This window comes from Canis lupus, chromosome 17 (genome assembly GCF_048164855.1).
Source record: "Canis lupus baileyi chromosome 17, mCanLup2.hap1, whole genome shotgun sequence".
Lineage (NCBI taxonomy): Eukaryota > Metazoa > Chordata > Mammalia > Carnivora > Canidae > Canis > Canis lupus.
The window spans coordinates 42097216-42119544 of NC_132854.1; the positions used below are offsets into that span (position 1 = coordinate 42097216).

At 32.3% G+C, this 22329-nt stretch overlaps 1 long non-coding RNA gene across 1 annotated transcript in view; it reads right to left on the reverse strand.

The window, feature by feature from the left end:
- The window catches only part of LOC140608403 (uncharacterized), a 78116-nt gene that overhangs the window by 37815 nt on the left and 17972 nt on the right, over positions 1-22329 (reverse strand). The window contains exons 2-4 of the long non-coding RNA XR_012010424.1: positions 20745-20875; positions 12933-13014; positions 11107-11167 (exon numbers count right to left, since the gene is read on the reverse strand). This is a non-coding gene — a long non-coding RNA (uncharacterized lncRNA). The remainder of the gene's footprint in view (positions 1-11106; positions 11168-12932; positions 13015-20744; positions 20876-22329) is intronic.

Below are 22329 nucleotides of genomic sequence, written 5' to 3' on the forward strand. Positions count from 1 at the left end.
CTTTCCCATAGAAGCAACCATGTGTATACCCTTTTTCTCCTCTAAATTGAAGTTTGATTTTTTCATTTGGAATTCTACAATGTGTATTTTTTGCAAGTTATATGCAATTATTATTTTATAGTTGGCCCTTCTAATATAGTTTGTACTGTACAAGAAGCATTTTTCTTGCCAAAGTTTTAAGATTTCAGTAATGACTATAGACAAATCATAATTTTAACTAAGTTCTTTTCACAAGTAACGAGTAACAGTGTATTGCAGGTAAATGTTTGGGAAACTAATTTAAAAATACAAAGAGGGAAAACCTTGAAAGGTCATAGGTTATCTATAAATATTTATGTATTTGTTGTAGGAAAATATTTTATTCTCTATTTCATAATAATAAATATTAAATAAAAAATTTCCACAACTCATAAAAGTTGCTACATCAAAAGGAGTCTGTAATTTTTAATTGTCCCAATGGTGCCTCAGCAATTAACCTGGTAATTAATACAATACACAAGTTAAAGAATGTGTGTGTGTATGTGTGTGTGTGTGTTTAACTACATAGAATTTCTACTGACAAGATTACCACTTTTGGCAAAATGATTGCTGACTATAAGAGATCACAAAATCAGGCATAGGAAATGAAAAAAATACATCTAAGAGGGACTTAAGAGAAAATACTCTCATCTCAGCCATTGATCATTCTCTCATGAGAAGAAAAGAAAGTTTAAACATTCTTTATTTCTATAATTCACAATAAGAGAATTCCTCTTCTAGCTAACCCAGACTTTATTTTGCAACTTAATATAAGTTCTTCCTGGTGTCTTCGCTTTTTTGCCTATTCTCTAAGTTATAGCTAAGAAGTAAAATAATACAATAAAATAAGTTATAGCTAATATTACATTATTTACTCATTTCATTTTACTCATTTCTTCTAGTGGGATAAACAGGGATTATAAATCGGCATTTATTTCTGAAATATTTTATCTGTACCTTCATATTTCACATTCTATTGACCAATAGATTTTATAGTTTTTACATTGTCAGACACTGGCTCAGAAATTTTTATTTAATGCCAACAAAATGTTGTTTATTTTTATTATTATCTGTAGTGACATATACCAATGTGCTATTCCAGGAGGTGGATATATATATATATTTTTTTTTGTCAGCAACATATCGGTAACTATACTTTGAAGAAAATATTTTCTAAGAATCTGTGGAATGAATTGTATTCGTGAATAATTCAGTTCTGATGAGAAATTGTCTACACTCTATTCAAAGTTTCATTAAGTTTTTTTAATCCAGGCAAAATATCCAAGATTATAGCTATTAATTGAAATAGAGGTCTGGAATTAATCACATACTGTTTATTAAATACAAAGGTCACTCTCTGTTCTTGGTAACCACATTTTACTGTTCTGCCAATATGCCTTTTCTGATGCCACTTTAAACTTTTCAGTATAGATGCCCCACTGACTCTTAAGTAAACTTAAGAGTTTATATTTAGATATATTTGTTAAACATCATATGAGCAGATGATATGACTGTATCAATGATAGTTGACTTTTATAAAACAGTTTGCTAATAGTAAAGCTAACATATGGAGATTTATGTATTGTGTTTATACGATGTATTCCCTATTTAAATAATGGCCAACGATATTTTTTTAAGTTTTTTTTTTTAAGTTTTTATTTTAATTCCAGTTAGTTGACATGCAGTGTTATATTAGTTTCAGGTGTACAATGTAATGATTCAACACTTTGTACATCACCTGGCACTCCTCAGGCATGACATGTACACTCCTTAATTCCTAATGCAATGCATTTTTTAAATCCCAAAGAGTATCTATGCTTATCCCATTTATTTACTGATTCTGGGATTATGAAGCTGTTCTAAAAATGTATAAGTTTCCCCATATTTCATTTCCTAAGCAGTGTAAAAAGCCAAGACATAAATAAAAAGAGAACAAAATAACTTGTAGCAAATAGGATGTATACAATATAATTAATATTTAATATTATGATTTACTATAGCTTCCATTTACATACTAACTTATAATTAACATAATTATTCTTGTTCATAATTTCTCCTCTTACTCCATTTATAAGGACTTCCATTGACTAACATTTAACATAATACTTAATGACTCATTTTAATTTTTTTATTGAAGTTTAATTGATGTGCCATTAATTGTACATATTTAGTGTACAGTTTGATGAATTTTCATATATGCACAAACCCTGAAATGAACATTGCAGTTAAATTAAGGAATATATTCACCAACCCTGAGAGTATCTTTTGCAATCAGTGAAGACCATTCCCCATAACTGCTAGTCATCCTGTCATTATAGATTACTTTGCATTTTTTAGAATTTTATATAAGTGAAATATTAAATATTGCATCCTGTGCTCATTTTGTCTGTGTTTTTTTCACTCAGCTTGTTTTTGTTCCCAGAATTATTCACATTTTTGTGTTTATCTATAGTTTATTCCTTTTCACTGTTGAGTAATATTCCATTTTATGGATATACCAGAATTTTTTAATCCATTCACTTTTTTTGATGGATATTTATGTTGTTTCCAATTTGAGTCAAGTAAAAAGAAATAGTAGAGACTATATTATAGAAAATAGAAGGCCAAAGTTCTTGTCATTTTAAGAAACTGTAATTTTTGGTGAATGGAAATTTGCTCTAGCTTATACATGTATGCCAAGTAGTTGCTCTTTTACAAATAGAACAGTAATATAAAATATTTATTTGTGCTTTAAAGAACCTTATTATGTCTTTGGGGTTTAGTCTCTCAATTTATAAGAAATGTCTGAGACAACTGTCATGATGTGATTGGATAGATATTCCAAACAATTTCTTCATTATTTTCAACCATGTGCTACATGGGAGTATTTTAATAGGCTAAATTTGTGTATTTTGAAAGGAGGTATGAATTTTAAGGGTTTATTTTTTGAATATTATTTGATTGTATGTGGAGAGATACTTTATAAACATAAAATTGTCCCAGTATTAACTCATATTCTGAAGTTTTTAACATGATTCCAGTAATACATGTTTTAAAAGATAACTGATTGTTGGGATCCCTGGGTGGCGCAGCGGTTTGGCGCCCGCCTTTGGCCCAGGGCACGATTCTGGAGACCCTGGATCGAATCCCACATCGGGCTCCCAGTGCATGGAGCCTGCTTCTCCCTCTGCCTATGTCTCTGCCTCTCTCTCTCTCTCTGTGACTATCATAAATAAATAAAAATTAAAAAAAATAAAATAAAAGATAACTGATTGTTAATTATCCTTCTGTTTTCTACTTGGATACTTAGAAAAAAAGAATGACTTAATATGTAAGAATACTTTTTTTTATAGCTTTAATTCATTATTTTAAGGATTAAAATTAACCAATAGTCTATAAACATCTCCATAACTTAAAATATTCCTTTACTTGGTAATTTTTACCCTACCCCAATTTTATTAAAGAGATAAAAATATTTGAAAGCCATTAATTTAACATTTTAAGAGATTTCTCTCTACACTGACATGCTAAGTCTGACCCCTTCATAAAAGTCACCCTATTAATTTTGTAGTCTACTCTCTGCTAAACCCTATCATCAATTGCCTGGATCTGCATAATGGTCTCCATGCTGCTCCTTTGTTTCCATTCCTGCTGTGGGGCACCAGAAAGATGCTTTGAGAACACAGATCACCTCATGGTACTCCTTCGCTTACAACTTTCTCAGAGTTTTCCAATACAATTTTTAAAAAAACAGGAACTTCTGGCAGCATTCTACATGTTCCAAATGAGCAATTTTTTATTCTGGGCATATCCATTATGCCCCCAGGCGAACAAGAGTTATGATTATTTCATCCCATCTCAAGAATCTAGAACATCCTGGCACATAGTAGCTACCCAATGTATGTTTGTTAAACAGATGAATAGAAGTTTGCCATTTTCTTTCTGTAATGCAACTGTATTCATATATCTTGCTTATTTAAGCTGCAGAAAGTTTCATTCAAAATAAAAGGCAATTGTCTACTGTAGGTAAGGACAAAATAAGTATCCATTATAATGGCAAAATTTTCCCAGTGATGTCTTTTGGGAAAGAAAATTTGCAAGTATGGCTATGCCCAGGGGCTAGAGAACAAAAGGGGTATATTGAATGTTTGCAAATATACTTTCTGTGTTAATGTATTGGAAGGCTTTTTGTTTTTGTTTTTATTTTGTAAACACTGCACACTAAATTTGCTGAAGTTGAACTTTATCCAAAAATCTAAATGGAAGTCTCAGATAAAGACATAGAAGGGTGAATATGGTGAGGAGTAAAAGCTTCAGGGAATTTGTTCTCATTTGAATAGGGATGTTGCTAAAATTGGATTTATTAAGTGTGAATGTCTAAGGAAGAGTTCTCTGAACTGTTCTTTTTACTAGTGTAAAAGATTTGTCTGCTACTCTTGGATATAGTCCCAAGAGAAGAGTTCCTTTTGAGTCTGGTTTCTCTGTTCCCTGAGGCAATAAAAAGCAATGCCTCTGCTATGTTTTATTTATATCAAGCGGTGAGAAATTATGCTGAAATCTGTCTGAGAATTTTTTTTGGACTTCTATTTTCTATACTATAGTCTTTCCTAATTCCACTTGACTTAAAACCCTTGTTAAGGATGATGCACAAAAGCTATCATGATTTTTCTGAGTTTGAAATAGTGGCTGCTAAACTAAGGACTTGCAGAATAACTATGTCCTAGGGATGAAATTCAATTAAATAAAATCTATTCTTTCAATTAAATAATATAGCTTTGAGAAGATGGTGTATTGTAATCTAAAAGCAGCATCATTTTCCTTAAATATTGAAGTTATTGCTTTAGTAAACAGTGTCAAGTAAACCTAGATAATGCTTGACCTACATCTTTTTTTTTTCATTTTTTTGTGTAGGTTAAGTGTTCACTTCAGCATTAAGTTTGTATACCATGTGTTTTATGTAGAGATATAATTTGATTTACTTTGAATGCACCTAATTTATTTATTTATGTGCTTCTGAAGTTCTTTAACAATTGTCTTCAAACATTCCAAAATATGTTAGTATCCTGTGATTGTTGATGCAGTATGAATGGCATAGATGTGACATTCACATATACTTTTGCTACATGATATATACATAAACATTTAAAAATATTTACTACATCTAAAACATACACATTAGTGTGTGAAAATGATCAACGAACTAACATCCATCCTATATTTGTCACAAGAATGTTTATAGTAAAAATTCCCTAAATTAAACCAGAAATCGGTGAACCACTTTTTCAGAACCATTCCTGAAGTTTTTGAAAGGTAAATATGACTTTGAAAGATTTTTTTCCAAGTTTTCTAAGAATGGATTCATTCTCCAAATGTGCTGCCTATACAAATGCAATTGCCATTAATTTTTATACTTACTCAAACATTTTTTTCCAATTCCTATAAAATCTTTTATATGTTATCAGGACTTTATGTATTTATACATTTATAAACCATCATGAGTAGACTTTTATATTTATTTATTTATTTTTAAATATTTTATTTATTTATTTATTTATGAGAGACACAGAGAGAGGCGGAGACATAGGCAGAGGGAAGAGAATCAGGCTTCATGCAGGAGCCCGATATGGGACTTGATCTCCAGACCCCAGGATCATGTCCTGATCTGATGGCAGACATTACCCCTGAGCCACCCAGGGGTCCTAAGTTTTATATTTAAATAGTAATAGTAATTTTTATTAGCAGCTATTGAGTGGCTTTCCTGTGTGAGGCACTGTGATAATTTGTTTTACAAATTGGTTCATATGGAATATTTGTCTATTCACAAAATTACACAAGGAAACTTTTCTTATTATTCTTATTTGATAGAGGACAGTGAGGGAGTTATGTGACTTGGTCAAAGTTGCACACCCAGTAAGGAGAAAAATTGGAATACAAATCAAGTTATTCTAATTTTGCACACCATAATCGTAATACCATACATCATGTTGAAACAGGAATTTTTTGTGGATGAAGATAATTATGATCATAATGATAATGTTATATGGTATAGACCATTTCAGTTTTAAACATCTGCTCAGCAGACATGATTTACCCCACTTGCATATCCTCTGGGGAAAAATACAGGAAGCCTTACTTTGGGTCTGATACAAGCTGTGTCCTCCAGGTTCTGCTTTCCAATCATGAATATAATAGTTTTGTTACTTTATCTCTCCACCTCTCTTAGGGGAAACCTCAGCATTTGGGGACTTTCACTAGATATTATATAAAACCCTATAAATGGCCAAGAAAAAAAAAAACAAAAACCAAAAAACAAACAGTGCTAATTAGATGGCGCTTTCCATACAATTTATGTTGGTCACTATAAGAAGAAGATACAATTTCGAACAAGCAACAGCAACAAAAAATATGAAAACACTGAAAGTAAAATTGTCATTTATTCAGCTTAGGTGCAATTAAATAAACCAACTAGGGGCATTCCATATGGAAGGGGTAGGCATATTTGAAGTGAGGAAATATAGTGCAGTGGAAAACATAAAAACTTTGGAGTCAAGTACAGATGTGTTTCAATTTACTTCTCCTATTTACAATACTTTCTTTAATAAATTACATATACAATCAAAAGATCAGTTTATTTATTTTAAACTTAATTGCTGTTAAAATAATTAGTCTTTATATTTGGTTCTTAACAGTTTTATAATGTGTCTCTGAATTTTAGGGGGAGGAGTGCTATTTCCTAATAGGATTTATAGTGATTTTTAATTTGTATCTCAATGTTTTTTTCATGACTATCATGAAATTTCCAGGCAATACTTCAAATGTTGGTTCTGACTTATTTTCTTCTGCCTGACTTTCTAACCAATCATCACTCTGTGTGTCTTTTTGATTCTATCTCCTATGACTCCTAATACTTTTTTCTTCATTCTGATTATTTCTTTCTTCCAGTTTTCCAGTTCACTAATTATCTCTTCAGTTTTGTTTGGTGAGCTTTTCAATATATCTTGAGTTCTTAGTTTTATTTATTGAGTTTGGAATTTCCAATTCTGTTTATTTCATTTGTTACATCATTTCATTTCTCTGCCAAAATTTCCTCTTTAAAATCTATTCCAATTAAATCCATTCCAATTCAGCAGAATTAAGATTTGCATTTTTTTTAGTAGTATAACAAATGTGTCAGCAGGGTCTCACACTAGCACTTAACCTATTTCCAAAATAATTTTCCAAACTGTATTCTTAACAAAATATTTATACAAAAAAACATTTCCTAGGCATTTCAGTTAATTATTGTTCTATAATAAACTACCACAAATCTGTTACTTAAAATAAGAACATTTATTATTTCTCATTAGTCTGCAGATGATGTAGGCTCGTGAATTTTCTTAGGGCTGACTATTGATCTTCTCAGACTACACCCTTGTTATAAGTTAATGTTTTGGTTCTATGCTGACTGCTCTAGAGCAGTCTCATTGGACAATTCATCTCTGACACACCTGTACTTCCAACAGGCTAGCTCAGGCTTGTTCTCATGGTAGTTTCAACAGAAAGTAGAAGTGTATGATGACTCTTGAGGCCTAAACTCAGAACTAACATAATACCACTTCTCAAAGTTCTATTGGCCAAAGAAAAGCACAAAGCCAGCCTAGAATCAAAGGGTGAAGAGACCAATTCCATTTCTTGATGGGAAAGTTTGCAGTTACATTGCAAACTACAAAGGGAAGTCTGGAGAAAGTGAACATTTTTCCATTAAATCCATTATGTTATTTTGTACTTGTAATTTTGAGTTTACTAAAGCTTAGTAGCTTTAGTTACTAAGTTTACTTGTACTTAAGTCTTGTTACTAAAGTTTACTATATAGCACAGTGATACTAAAATTTATGTCTAAAGGACTTTTTAAATCAAATAAGAATGTGCAAGAATATTTTAATTACTATGTAAAATGATGATACTAATAAGTAACAATAAAGGTTTTATCAACAGGTTTATTAGCACATTAGTTTAACACTAGTTCATAAGTTTTAAAAACATTGTGAATAATTTAATTGAGTACAAAGTAAAAGACATAAAATTTCAAGTTATGGAATGAATGTCATGAGAATAAAAGGGACAACATAGAAAAAAATTCTCCCTTTCTCTATAAATAAAAATTATTTAAAAAAAATGATTTCTGTGAAACTTGATATTTTCTATAATTACAATAGGCAAAGAGTAAAATTATCATAAATAGTTATCAGAAGAGTTTAATCTTGTCTTATCCTTCAAATGTTAGACAATTTTAATATTGAACCTTACAATTTATATATTTGCATTTACACATACAAATATAATACTAAAAGACTTTCAAGAAATAAGAATATATGTTTTAAAGTATATAACTTTTAGACAACTTTAATGCTATTGGAGAAACCAAAAAAGTAAATAATTTTTTTTTGTTAATTCACAGACTTTAATTCAAACTTTCCAGTGCATAAAGGATTTTAGATATGCATTACTGAATTAATTTTGACATAGTACATTTTATAAGCCCAGTGACCTCAATTATAAATAATGAATGATTGCAAACACTCCTAATCCAAAGGCCTGGTATTGCGTCTTAATTTTTGAACACAATTCAATACTTAGTTAATAACTTTAAATCAAGGTCATCTTAATCACAAACTCTCACATCATTCATCTTTATATCTGTATTTCATAAAGAAGGAAACTGCTTCTCTTCCTAAAATGCTTTTTTCAGCTCCTAAGAACATAAACATAAAATATAAATATATTCTTAATTTTCTTATGAGGAAAAGGTTATTCTTTTCTCCACCAACATTCACCAGAATAGAAACAGAACATTTTTATCGGGTTGCTTTAGTAACAGTCAAATGATTTGTATTGAAATGATATATTTTAATTCTTTAAAGTTAACACATGGTTAAGAGAATTCTATCATCTGCTGAATAGTGTATTCTTAATACTTGGCAAAATGTAGTTACTTTACAAATATTTGTTTAAAGAATTATATTAATCATAATTGAAAGTAAATATTAAACTGTCAACAAGTTTTAATTTAAGTTGTTAGGCCATATTTAATTATCAAAGACTTTCTTTAATCATAGACAAAATGAGCATACAGGAAGTAAATTAGTCCAAGGGCAAGTTCCAAAACAGAAGGTTTTTTTTTTTCTCTTCTATTTTACTTTCTTCATACTCTCACTAATTTTCCTCTTTCACAGATCATTTTCTCCTTTCCTTTCACCCCCCATCCCTTTCCTCAACACACAGGTATCCAGAACATGAGTACACAGTACAATCAGTGCATTTACTGAGATCTGATATTCTTTTTCTTTTTAAAAATTTTTATTTGAATTCCAGTTAGTTAACATACAATGCACTACCAGTTTCAGGTTTATAATATAGCAATTCAACAGCATACAACACCCTGTGCTCATCACACCAAGTGCCCTCCCCAATTGTCATGAGTCCTGATATTCAGATCTGATATTCTTAAGTAGGTACCGTGTGTTGTCTACTGACATTAAGTCTTGCCCATGAAACTTCATTCCTCTGATTTCTGTATCTATAGAGATTAGCTGAGATTTGTAGGTCACAAAAAGGGTGTCACATAGGCTTAACACACCTGCAGAGATGAACGACTTTGGATAAAATAGAGTAAAATCTTGTTTAGAGAAACAGAGCTTGAGAAAAAATGGAGTGAAAGAAAGTGTTTCACTGAGTATGAGACTAAGATTGCACCCCATCTTCTTCTCTATTCCTGTGGGAGAATTCCTTCAGAAAATTAGAAAGAGAAGACCAAGAAAAGAAAGGTCTCTGCTTTCTCTGGAGTTGAAATCTATGTTAACAAGTAACAGCACCTGCTGAATTCCTCTCATCCTTTAAATTCTCTGGAAAGAGTGAAGAAAGAGGGATTGTGACTTGTGATTTTTAAATAATAACTTATTGATATGGTCATCCATCTCATTTACAGAAATCTTATAAGTTTGTTAAAGATAAACAGGTATATGGCAGACATGACTTTGCTTTTGGTAAGAATCTTAGTTCTCAATATTATTTCCTATTTTCTCAGTTGACTGTTTTCATGTTAATGAAATCTTTGAAATCAGACACTATTGAAAAGACAAATGACTTCACCTCTCATAATCTCTATGTCAGTGGTCCCTGTCATCAACCTCAGGTTTGGGAATTTTCTGGGAGAGCTCACAGGACTCTGCATGCACTCATATTCATGGTTATGACTAATTGCAGCAAAGAGGGTACAAAGCAAATGCAAAGGGAAAAGGTACACAGCAAATTCTGGAGGAAACCAGACATAAGCTTCCAAGAGTCCTCTTCCAGTAGAGTCACTCAGGACTTGTGTATTTCCTCCAACAAGGAATTGTAACATGTGAAATTCTGTGTCCCAAAAAAGCTCATTACTTAATGCCCATATGCCCTACTTTGCACCTACCAAAATTCTAAACTCTCAGAAGATAAGTACTTAAAATAAATTGTATTATTTGCACAGTTTAGGCACAATGAGCTCATGAGTTCTGAAAGTGGTGAGATCCTCCCCAAATCCAAGTTCCCAAATGCCTATTACAGACAGCCTTGCAACCAGTTCATTCTAAGGCTAGTCTCTATGCTCGTTTCTAAATAATCCTCATTTGAAAAATGATAAAAATGCTTCTTTTGAGATGCAGTGTATTATATATATATTTGTGTGTCATGTTGCCGGGATCTTTATCACATCTTGTGTTTATTATTTTGAGAAACTATTTGTTTTTATTATTATTTTTTTTATTATTAATATGAATCATTTCTCTATGTAGTTTAATAAGAATTGAAAAACTATTTGTTTTTATTAATATGAATCATTTCTCTATGTAGTTTGACTAATAAGAATTGAAAAAGTTAACCTTTTTTTTGTTCTTTCAGTATTTATAGATCTTGTCCTTGCATTTTGTCAAATAGTTTTCAAGTGCACTCTTTGCCTTTCAAAGGGTCAGGCCAACAAGCTTTGCACTGGTATGTGAAAATTGTAGATTGCTGCACTAATGTGTCAGTCAAGATGAACTTCTGTTGGCATATTATGTATTTTACCTATTTGTGTATTTAATGCTTGTTTGTACTCACGAAAAGTAAAGTATATAGAAGCAGGAATCTTTTTTCTTCACCATTGATAGACCTACAGGATCTGCAGCAGTAAATAGGGAAGTAATGGATGATGGATAAATATTCACTCAATTAATTAATTAATTAATCTATTAATATTACTGGTAACCTTTTAGGTTTCAGCTCATTCTTTATCCTTTTCCTTCTCTGCTTTCTCTTACCTTTTCCTCATCTTCTTCCTTCCTCTTCTCTCTCATGCTTTTTGGCAATCTCAGCAATGCATTAAAACATATAATTTGACAGTATCAACCATGATCTGGATGTTGTACAAGAGTCTCTAATAATATCAAGACTGCCATACCACATAATTTCTAGAACTGACTTCTTTAAATCATTAAATAAATAATTGATAATATTTGTTTTCTGACACTCATAAAGTAGAATATAGTTAATTTTGTATACACTATATAAAGTACATGCAACATATACATTAAAGTTTATATATTAAGTTTTTCAACTTAATTAGTACTCCAATTTAATTTGTGGAAGTTTTCTTTTATTATTTTAATAGAAAATTATATTTTATAGAGATTTTTAAGGTAACTAAAATGATTTATCTGGTTTATGTAATGATGTCAAAGAATCTGAAGATAGTAAGAATCCCCAAGTAATGCCTGAGGTGATATCTATGATTATTTGATCAACCTTATAGATCTACTGCCACTTCCAGTATGTCTGTAGCAAATTATTATTTTAGTGGCTCGCAAAGAGCTGCATATCCTGATATTGAAGCCCCTTTGTAGATTCTTCTAATATGAACTCTGGTCTTGGCCTGTGGTTTGCTTGAATCAATAGAACATTACAGGAATGATACTGTTCAAGTGTCAGACCCAAGTCTTAGGAGTTGCTGCTTTTGTGCTCTTGGAATGCATGAGCCTCTATATAATTGGTCTGGCTACCCTGTGGCAGAGGCCATGTGGAGATCAATGTGGAAAGGACAAATGGAGGGGGAGAAAGGCTCATTCAGCCCTAAGTCTTAGCTGAGCACAGCCCAACCACTAGCTGAATGCAGCCCCATAAGTGACCATCATCACAATACTAGGATTAAAGCTGCTCAGATGAACCCAGTCTGTACCAAAAAATCATGAGAAAATTTTGTAAGCCACTAAGTTATAGCTTGGTTTCTTTTATAGCAGCAGATAGCTACAATAATGCCTTTGAGCAAATGGAACTACTTCCACATCTCTACTTTGTCTTTTACTGCAGATATTTTGAAAATTCTTAAGATTTCCAACTTTTTTTCTTCAAATGCCTGATATACTTTTACATTTAACTAAAGTGAGAAACTGCTAGAGTGGAATCCGCAGCCTTGATGATTATGGTCTGCTGATTCAAAATTTCCTCATCAGAATATGTTCTCACATCTTCAAAAATAGAGCACCCACAGAAGAATTTTGTAATTTCTCCCCAGATGAAAAAAGGGGAAAAATAAATTTATATGAAACTTGAATCAAATAGAATAGATTTTTGTTTGTAAGAGCATATACATAAAGAAATGAAAAAAGTAATACTAAACCAATCAAGAACCTATTATTTATTTTCCTTCCATAAAATTTCAATTCTTTTTTCTTCATATACTAAAATATCATTTAAATAACAAATAGATATACATATTTTAAATATTTCATAATATATTTTAGCATTCTAATATTATTTTCTAAGGACTTAAATATTTATTTTGAACGTGGATGAGCCGTATTTTATTTTATATGTATTTCAAACAACTTCTTTTATGTAAAACTTAGGTTAAAAATAAAAACAAAATAGTTTAGAATTGGTTATGTTACCATGAATACTTCAGATTTCATCAATCCAGGAAGGTCTTTTTCTGCCCCTTCACTGGCAAAAGGTTTGAAGTTATAGCTTGGCCTGATAGAGAGAGAGATAAATATCTAATTTTTGTATTAAATTAAGAACTCTTCTTCTGTGTGGAAACCACTGGCTGTATAATTGTCTATTTTAAAATAAAAATAGCCCATAGTCTGCAGTATCAAACCTGGTAACTCACTGAGTGTGCCTTAACATCCATTAAAAATTGGAGTCTTCTTTAGGCAGTACGTTGCCACTGAAAAATTTTTGGCAGATAATAGATATTATGAGGGAACTATCTCAGAATACTGAATATAAAGGTATCTGTGATAGAAGGAATAACACCAATTGGTATACATTTGTTATAATGCTTTCAGAAAGATATTATCTCAATTCATCCTTGTAACCAATTTGATGAAATTTTCAACTTTTCACATTTATGGGTCTTGCTCCTTAGCTCCTAGGGAAACTATACTTTAACATTTACCAAAGTCAAAATGACTTGACCAAACCTCAAAGCATGGGCTCTATTTCCACCCCAAGTACAATTGTGTGTGTGCCTCATTTTAAAACAAAGCAAAACAACAACAAAAACATAACAAAACAAACGACAAAAACAGTATTCCAAACATAAAAACAAAATAACCTCTCTAGTTCCCATAAGATTAGAGTCATATAGCCTTGTACATACTAAAAACATAAGATAAAGTTTGTAACCTTCTGGATTGTCCTGCATCATAATGATTTGTGATGCTTTATGTAAAAAATATATATAACCCTGCACCAAATGTTCCTTCCCTGGAGCACTCTTTTCTTGGTGAAGATGGTGTGTCCTGGGCAGCTGTCCTAACCCGGGCTAGAATAAAACTGTTTACCTTTCTCTTTAAAATTAAAGAAAGGGAGAGGGTGTTCACTTTGCATGGACAGATGTATATATTAGGTTTTTGTATGAGTCAGATCAGGCTGCCTTAAATAAACACCACAGACTAGGCGGTTTAAAGAAAAGTTTATTTTCTAGGAAAGCCAGGAATCCAAGATCAGGAGGCAAGCATGATCTGGTTCTGGTGAGAACTTTCTTCCCGGCATGCAGAGAGCAGCTGCTTTTGCTCTTATTTATTTATTTATTTATTTATTTATTTATTTATTTTTTTTTTTATTTTTATTTTTTTTTAAATTTTTTATTGGTGTTCAATTTACTAACATACAGAATAACCCCCAGTGCCCGTCACCCATTCACTCCCACCCCCCGCCCTCCTCCCCTTCTACCACCCCTAGTTCGTTTCCCAGAGTTAGCAGTCTTTACGTTCTGTCTCCCTTTCTGATATTTCCCACACATTTCTTCTCCCTTCCCTTATATTCCCTTTCACTATTATTTATATTCCCCAAATGAATGAGAACATATAATGTTTGTCCTTCTCCGACTGACTTACTTCACTCAGCATAATACCCTCCAGTTCCATCCACGTTGAAGCAAATGGTGGGTATTTGTCATTTCTAATAGCTGAGTAATATTCCATTGTATACAGAAACCACATCTTCTTTATCCATTCGTCTTTCATTGGACACCGAGGCTCCTTCCACAGTTTGGCTATCGTGGCCATTGCTGCTAGAAACATCGGGGTGCAGGTGTCCCGGCGTTTCACTGCATCTGTATCTTTGGGGTAAATCCCCAATAGTGCAATTGCTGGGTCGTAGGGCAGGTCTATTTTTAACTCTTTGAGGAACCTCCACACAGTTTTCCAGAGTGGCTGCACCAGTTCACATTCCCACCAACAGTGTAAGAGGGTTCCCTTTTCTCCGCATCCTCTCCAACATTTGTTGTTTCCTGCCTTGTTAATTTGCCCCATTCTCACCGGTGTGAGGTGGTATCTCATCGTGGTTTTGATTTGTATTTCCCTGATGGCAAGTGATGCAGAGCATTTTCTCATATGCATGTTGGCCATGTCCATGTCTTCCTCTGTGAGATTTCTCTTCATGTCTTTTGCCCATTTCATGATTGGATTGTTTGTTTCTTTGGTGTTGAGTTTAATAAGTTCTTTATAGATCTTGGAAACTAGCCCTTTATCTGATATGTCATTTGCAAATATCTTCTCCCATTCTGTAGGTTGTCTTTTAGTTTTGTTGACTGTATCCTTTGCTGTGCAAAAGCTTCTTATCTTGATGAAGTCAAAGAAGAAGTCAAGCTGCTTTTGCTCTTGATGACTTCCTCTGTTTGGGCAGAGAGGAACAGAAGTTTTTTGGAATCACTTTTTACAAGGGCACTAATCCCATCATGAGGGCCCTATCTCCATAACTTCATCTAACTCTAATTACCTCTCAATGGCCTCATCTCCAAATCCCATTGTAATGGCAGTCGGGGCTTCAACATATGAATTTGAAGGAAGACCTAAACATTCAGTCCATAAAAGATTCATTTTCACCATTTTACAGATGAATCAAATGATTATTAAAATGATTAATTAACTTGTCCAGATCATACAGATTGTATCCTCATTCTAAATCCCCTTCATCTTGTTGTTGTTGTTGTTGTTATAAGAAGTATATTATAATTGAACACAAAAAAATTAGGACCAGAAATGGAGGATTGTAGAGAATGTATTGTAAACAGGCTGTTAAAATAAAATTAACAGGATTTGGCTATTAATGGAATGTGTGTTTCAAATGAAAGATTTTCTTAAACTCAAGATGTTAAGTTTGAGAATCTACTACAAGTCTCATGAATTAATACCGGTGTGAAATCTTAGGCAATTACTTAACCTCTTAAAAGTCACAGCCATCTCTGTTAAATTGAGATGATAATGAGGGTTTGTGTCAGCCTTGAAGTCCCAATTACCTCATGTTTCCACTTCCTAATCTCTCTGGAGTTCCATCTGTGTTTGGTAAAGACGGTGTGATTCTGGTTTATTTCTGTTGAAATCTCCCTCTGCATCTCTGTAGGCATTTCCTACTCAGCTCATCCCATTCTCCTAAATAATTTATTTTGTTGCATACACAGTTCAGCCTTGAAATTTATATTGAAATATTGAACTTCTTCCTCTTTTACTAATGCTCTTATCTTTGTAGTTCTTTAAGGTTTTTTATAAGTGATTTTTCTGTTATTTTTGTGATACATAGATAGTGAGTGTATTCCTTCTATTAAGGACTTTTCTGTTCAGTAGCAAAGAGGAGATACACACATAAAGAATTACATTTGAAATTAAAGTGATTTCAGATCATATGCTATCCTATCTAAATGAATATTCTATGGAAATTAAAGAGAAGCCAGGTTGAGATTATGGACATGAGATTTTGTCATGAAAAAAAAAAAAAAACCCCACAGAATTTGAAATAAAATATGATGGCTAGGAAAGATTTGGCTCTGCATTATGGAGATGAGGAAGAGCTTTAAGTCAGGAATAATAAGAGAAATGACTGGGTCCATTAGGGGAAGAATGAGTACTTAGGTTTGGTGCATAATGTTGTGGAAAATAAAAAGCAGGCCTGGGGATGTGCCTATCAATTTTTTATAGTTCTCCCAGACGTTTGTTGTATTTACTATACTGAGAAATTAATTAAACAAAATACACAGCATTTGTAAATTTTAACCTATTTAATTTCCATGTTCATAATAAGGCCTTAGGTTTCAAATGATAAAATGGAAAACCATTATTATGTTATTCAAAGTGTACATTTATCTCCATGATTCATTAATGTCGGTTTCAACTGTTACGTTTAATATTTTGAAAAAGAATGGCTGCAATTATTTGCTTTGCCTTGCAAAGTGACTTTGCAAATCATCCCAACAAATTGAGTCTATTCCACCTCACAAGGACTGGCCTTGTAATATGCTTTGGTCAGCCAAGTGTGCAAAACTGAGTGTGTTAGTTCTGAGCCTATTCCTTAATTTACCTTATGGATTTCTCCTCTTTGTTTTGAACTCCCCAAAGACTGCTTATAAATAAGCCCTAACTAGACTGCTGGAGCATAAAAAAACCATGTGGAGCAGAGTTGAGTCAACTGTTTTATCCCTGTCACGTTCCCAGATACAGAGAAAAGCCTAGCCAGGATGAGCAGCAGTAATCCACAGCTGACCCTTTAGCTGACTTCCAAAAATGGAGCAAAACTGTCTTGGAACAGCCATCTCCCACATGACTAAAGATTTGAGAGCAAAGCAAGTGCAGGTTATTTAAAGCCACAATATGTTTTGTACAGTACGTTATGTAGCAATGATTGATTGATACATTACCAGGTAGATAGTAAGTACCATTATTCAGAGCGAAATTTATGATTTATTTATTTATTTATTTATTTATTTATTTATTTATTTGCAAACACTGGTGTACCTATTAACTAAACTAGTGATTGGAATGTGTATATTCATAAAATATTTTTTCAAAGATTTCATTTATTAATTTTAGAGGAAGAATGAGAGAGAAAGTGTGCTAGTAGGGTAAGGAGGAGAGAATTTCAAGTAGACTCCTTGCTTAGCAAGGAGCTGGATGTGGGGCTCCGTCTGACAGCCTTGAGATCATGACCTGAGCTGAAAACCAAAAGTCAGGTGCTTGACTTACTGAGCCACAAAAAAAAAAAAAAAAAAAAAAAAAAAAAAAAAACCTATACATAAAATATTTTTAAATAAATGAATAGTTATAGGCACTTGAAAAATAAATAGCAATGAAAAACTGCTTCATAATATAAATGAAACAATGAATAAAAGAGGTGGTCTTCATTAACTTTAGTTATTAATATAAAGTAACAATTTCCTTATTTCTCCAATTTTCTTTTTATGCACTATTTGTTATATGCTTTGAATAGCACAGTACTTGGAACATAGCAGGAATACTGTAAGTGTTTGTTTATTTTAATAAGAGATTTTAAAATATTGAAGAGTTCTTGAGTCTTGGGTAATTTACTAACTGCAACTCACTTGTTTAAAATATCTTGTTAAATTAGGTCCTTTTTCTCCCTTTCTATCGATGACAAAGAAGACTTGGTTAAACTGCAGGCAGTAATACTATTATTCAAGCCAAAATCCATCAGACATCTTGGCCCAATCACTTTTTATTCTGTAGACCCATTCAGATAATTTGATACTGAATATTTAACTTAGAGAATTGTTTCTGAAATTTCTTAAAATTTCAATATCTAGCATATTTTTTATCACTATAGGAGCTAGTGACAATGTAATAATAGATTATTAACACAAAAATTATTATTTTAGGGGTGCCTAGGTCAGTTAAGTGTCCAACTCTTGATCTCAGTTCTCAGGTCTTGATTTCAGGGTCATAATTTCAAGCCCAACGTTGGGCTCCACACTGGATGTGGAGCCTACTTTAAAAAAAAAAGAAAATTATTATTTTAAAACTGTCATCTTGGGGATCCCTGGGTGGCGCAGCAGTTTGGCGCCTGCCTTTGGCCCAGGGCGCGATCCTGGAGACCGGGATCGAATCCCACGTGGGCTGTCGGTGCATGGAGCCTGCTTCTCCCTCTGCCTGTGTCTCTGCCTCTCTCTCTCTCTCTCTCTCTGTATGACTATCATAAATAAAAAAAAAATTTAAAAAAAAGAACTGTCATCTTCTTCTATGTGTTTGTCATTTGAAATTAGCAGCACTAATCAAAATATTCAGTGATCTAGAATAACTCATCTCTGTTTTGTTTATATGCATGTATGCATGTATATATCTATTTGGGAAAAATGTGCCAGGTATTATGAATTATGCTGTGGATATTTTTTATTTTATTTGTTCTTAAAAATTTTTATTTATTTATTTGAGAGAGAGGGGGAGAACACACAAGTAGGGAGAGGAGAGGGGAGACAAAGGGAGAGGGAGAAGCAGACTTCCTGCTGAATACAGAGCCCAATTCTGGGCTCCATCCCAGGATCCTGAGATCATGACCTGAGCTGAAGGCAGACGCTTAACGTACTGAGCCACCCAGACACCCTGGATACTTTTATTTTAAATACAGGCATTGTAACTTAAGAATAGTAAAATAAATAACAAAATATTTCTGACTGGTTCAATTTTTGGAGATTATTAAAATGATCATTTGAACCTAATTTGACAGGAATTATTGAACTGATCAGAAATAAGTATACATAATTTAATAGAATGACTTTTGTTATTTGCTTCATGTATTCAATTTCTTTAAAAAGCTTGAAGAAGAAAAATCATACTTTCATAAAAGATAAAACATAATTTTGTTAAAAATGACTTAAAATATTTATCTATAATCATAATTATATATTTCTGTTTTGAATGTTATAAATGCTATAACTTATAGAAAAGCTTGAAAATATTAAAAAAACCATATCATTTACATTTTTTTTAAGATTTTAGTTATTCATGAGAGACACACAGAGAGAAAGAGAGACAGTCAGAGACACAGGCAGAGGGAGAAGCAGGCTCCAAGCAGGGAGCCCGACATGGGACTTGATCCCCGGTCTCCAGGACCAGGCCCTGGGCTGAAGGCGGCGCTAAACCGCTGAGCCACCCTGCTGCCCTCATTTACATTTTAAATAAAGCAAATTTAACTCTATCTTGGTATAATATTTATTTTTACCTAAAAAATAGAAAATAAGCCTATAAAAATAAAATATACTGACTCTTTTAATATATATGTTCCAAACTATATAATTTTAAGAAAAATTTGTTAAAATTGTAAGAATGCCCAATTTATTATATGCAAAGCACTATTTTAACAAGATTATTAGAGTTATGTCATAAATACACATGAAGTATAACATATAAGAGGTATATATATATATATATATATATATATGGTATAATTGTAGCTACTAAAATGTAGTAGCTATGTATATTTGAAACTATTGCATCCTAGTTGTTTAATGAGACAGATGTTAATTCTTTCTCCTGACAGTTATATTTTAGGGAATTCCATGTTATTGATGCTCCATCATAGATTATAAATTAAGAAAAGGCTACACTTTAGAGAGTGCTGATTTATTTCTTTGCAAAGGGCAGATAATTTTTTAAAAAGAGACTATTTTAATTACTCCTCTAATTATAATAACATACACATGTGAAAAAGAGTAGCCCAGGGAAAAATTTTACCCTGAAAACAAATTGAATGATAAGGATATATGCAAATTTTGTGATGCATTGTTAAGTGGAATTTGACTATTGATTTAATTGAAACACATTAGTTGAGGTCAATGTATTAATAGTGAATTTAGGGACGCTTGGGTGGCTCAGTGATTGGGCGGCTGCCTTTGGCTCAGGTCATGATCCCGGCATCTGGGATCGAGTCCAGCATCGGGCTCTTAGGAGGAGCCTGCTTCTCCCTCTGCCTGTGTCTCTGCCTCTCTGTGTGTCTCTCATGAATGAATAAATAAAACTTTTTTAAAAATAGTGAATTTACTCTGATATGTTCTTTGGTCAAGGTAGGCTGGCTATGTTATAACAATGGCAAATGAATGTATGTATTCATGTATGTATGAATGAATGTATTTCTCAATCCCAAACATTCTCCATCTTTTAAGCATTTTATGTTGCTTTGGTCTTAAGGACCCTTCCTTATAAATATTTCCTTGCATGCTTACATGGACTGAATCTGGAGAATCAAGGATGAGGAATCAAACGCTTCTACCCAGAAGAAAGAGCTATTATTTTTGCTTATATTCATTGACAGAAACAAGCTATGGTCTTATTTTAACAGAGATGGCAAATTCCACTTTTCCCTGGCCAGGAAGAGGGAGGGACTCAAACAATGAATTAGCTGAAAAACATTTACCATGTCATGTTTAGGAATCACAGTAACATACTTAATTTTATTAGAGGTAGCATACTTACTTGAGGAATACAACTTTCTAAGGAAAATTTTTGGCCCCGGTGGGTAATGAAAATCATATACGATATCATAGAAGTTATTCAAAGTGAGCGTCTCTTGAAAGCTTCACAACTTCAAAACACAGCACCTAAAGCTGCGTAAAAAAATGTGTAAGAAAATTGTTTTTTTTTTTTCCTGCAGAATCCATGTTGATTTATGAAGGCATTAATTTGTCATTTAGCTCTTAAAATTGACTATTAATAATCCTTGACATTAAAAAGATAAATGTCTTTTTCTTTTTTACAATTAAAATAAATCTATGGCATTTTCAAAAATCAGATATATAAGTTATAGTTATGACAGGAAAAGCATTTCCCAGAATTTTCTTAGGAAAATATATTGCATTAAAGCTAAGACAGTACTTTAAGAATACTCCCTTTTAGAAATAGTCAATCAAAAGTGTAATCCAAATGACTTAATATTATTACAACCATGAACCTACTGCAAAATGTCCTGATTTAATTAAGTGATAAGAGGATCATTTAACATTGCTCCTAAAAAATCTCCATCTTTGAAATAATTTATCATTACTACATATTAATTGAAAATCATTTTTATTTGTGACATTATAAAACTATGCACTTGAGTTAAATTTTTAAAAAATATAATCAGATGAGCCAGTATTAATTTGCAATGTGAGGAATGATTGTTTCATATTCATATTATAGAGATTTGTCTATGGCATAAGAGCCAACTGATATTCATGAAGAATATATTAAAGCCAGTTGTCAAATTAACCTTAGCTTCTATGTAATAGAGCAAAACATCATTGTTTGGGTGTGAGGGGAAGCCTACTCCTACTTATTTTAAATTCCTTGAAAGCTCTTACTGACATTGACAATTACCATCTTTTTCTATTTTTCTAACTTTTATCTATGAAATATTTTCTAGTTTACTGTGGACTACAAGATGTCTACTTAAGAAAAAATAGTGGCAATTTAGCTGTTCAGAGTTGTTTTCTGATAAATATTGTTGACACAAAATGAACAAACTTTTTAGAATTTCTAAAAAGAAAAAAGGAAGAGAGTTTCATTCGAGCCCAAATAAGGACAGCTGCCCAGAATACACAATCTTCACAAAGAAGAGAATGCTTCAGAGAAAGAGTGTTTAATACAGGGTTATATATGTTTTTCATTATATCAAGAGTTACAAATCATCATGATGGACATTTCAAAAAATCACAAACTTTATCTTATACTTTTAGTGTATGAAAGGTTGCAGGTTTCGGAGGTATGGGAACCAAACCTAGGGAGATTATTTTTACTCTTTAGTAAAAATTTTAGTTTTAAATGTTTCCTTTAGGTTATTTGCTAACAAAGAAGATGTTCAAAGTGTGCTCAGGGCAGAAATAGAGCCCATGCTCTGAAATTTTGTGAAGTCATTCTGACTTTGGTAAAAGTATATACCTTCCCTGGGAACCCAGAAGCAGGGCCCACTAATATTAAAAGTTGAAAATTTTTATCAATGTGATTCCAAAATTGTATAAACTATATTACTCAAATGCTTCAAGACTAATCAACAAAATTGTATTTTGCATGTTTTTCATTG